Source organism: Octodon degus, unplaced genomic scaffold (genome assembly GCF_000260255.1).
Source record: "Octodon degus isolate 3935 unplaced genomic scaffold, OctDeg1.0 scaffold00296, whole genome shotgun sequence".
Classification (NCBI taxonomy): Eukaryota; Metazoa; Chordata; class Mammalia; order Rodentia; family Octodontidae; genus Octodon; species Octodon degus.
Window position 1 is genome coordinate 257,810 of NW_004524872.1, and position 1,896 is coordinate 259,705.

Here is a 1,896-nt window from a genome sequence, read left to right on the forward strand (position 1 = left end):
TTTTGAAATCTGTGTTCTATGTACACTGGAGAATATTTTCTCTTTTTCCAAACTTCAAGAAGATGGTTGGAATAGAAAAACAGGGATTGTTTGTAGTCTGGCCATCCATAGCTTCTTAAGATGAAAGTTAAAGCAGCAGCAGCAGGGGTGGACAGAAGCCTGTCCCCCGCCACCTGTGGGCATGCTTGAGACTTGGGACAACTTTCTCAATCTCCTTCCACTGGGGCTCAGTAATGCATAACTCTATGGAATTTATACACCCTCCATCGGCCTCTCCATCAGCAAATGTATTTGGTGCAAGCTGGAGAGTCCAGGGTTTATGCTGGGCACTCATACTCCAGCTCTACGGGGTAATTCTCCCATGACCTCTGTCTCTACCAGCCAGGCTGCTCCCACTGAAGATGCTGCTTTATCTACATCTCACTACCTGGGAAGCCATATCAAGACTTCTTCACCATTTTCTTCAACCCAGTGATGCATGGGATGGATGGAAAGGGCTCCAGATCCACTCTTCATTCCTCCATTTCTCTCCACTGAGGCAGACCTCACACCTCTACCTGTTCTTTTCCAATTCCTTGGATTTCCTAGATCAGATAATTTCATGAATGTTGCCAAAAGGGAGAAGTCCTTTCTTGGCCTGTTTTGGTTTTGTTTTTTCCTATCTCTCACCTGAAGATGAGAATTCATGCAGGCATGTGTCAAGTCAAGAGATCAGGGAATTTGATTTGGGTCAAAGGCAGCCAATCCAACCCTGTCAGATTGCGTAGGGCTCACATGGCTGCCCTTGTTAAGCTGGTCCTCCATGCCTCCTTTTCCTCAGAGGTGAATTTCCTCCGGCCTGGTTCCCAGCCTTGCCTGCAGTGTCTCTGGAGGGGAAACCATCTGAGCATGGCTTTCAAGGCTCCTCAAAGTCACCCAGCTGCTCACCTGTGCTTCTTCTCCCCGTAGGTTTAGGACCCTTCCCAGCACTGCCTGGCTCCATGCTCCTCGCTCCACCCAGACGGGCTGGCCCCTTCTCCATCCCATCCAAGCTTTTCCCAAAGCTCCAAGTTTTACTCAACTCTCATCATTTGTGCCCCAGAGAACACACCAGCTCCTCACATGGGCTCCTCGGCCCTTCCAACCCTCCTCCACATGGGTAGCATATTGCTTGATGATCATTGTCGTGTGCCATGCTGTGACTCTGGGGCACTTCCATGTAGATTTACCACCAACAGTGTTCAGCAAGGGCTCAACATGCAGTCACTGAAACTCAACAAGTATGCCAAGCAACACTCTGTGTCAGATTATTAAGACAGTCTGACACAGTTTCAGCTTGCTAAAGCAAGGAAATTCAGCCTATTGCAGCACTCTCCTCCCTGTGAGACAGACATTATGTAGACCTAAGCAGTGTGAAGAAAAAGAAAATAAAAAATGAAAGTCAACAAGCAATCACAATATGGCAATGCACATACCAGTTTCCCAAAACAAACCTTCCTATTCCATGTTCCTGACACACTGTGACTTTAAAAAGCTGTTGGCAAAACACAAAAAGAGAAGACAAAAGAGAAACTCAACAAATGTTGACTTCTAAATAAACAAGAATTTTCTCTGCTTGTTTATTGCTGAATCTGCATAGACTAGACATTGGACTTTCACTTATTGAGTGTCAAATCTAGTTTGTTTCTACTTTGTAGATATTGTATGTTGCTTTCCTTTTAAAGGTATTCAACAATTCTTGCTATACTGAACATTGTTGTCTTTGATGCGGTTGCTCAGATTACCAGATATGAGCATGTAAAATTTGTCAAAATAAAAATTTGAAACGTTAACTGATCCCTTCAAAAAGCTGATAGAAATGAGTAGTACAATCATCTTAGATATCCTGAGTACAATACATTCGTGATTCCCCTTCCT

At 44.5% G+C, this 1,896-nt stretch overlaps 1 non-coding gene across 1 annotated transcript; it reads left to right on the top strand.

Annotated features, from left to right (window-relative positions):
* The first annotated feature begins 1,266 nt into the window (after nucleotides 1–1,266).
* LOC111814351 lies at nucleotides 1,267–1,391 on the top strand. Its single transcript, XR_002819359.1, has one exon. It is a non-coding gene; the product is annotated as a small nucleolar RNA SNORA28 (small nucleolar RNA).
* Nucleotides 1,392–1,896: the final 505 nt, after the last annotated feature.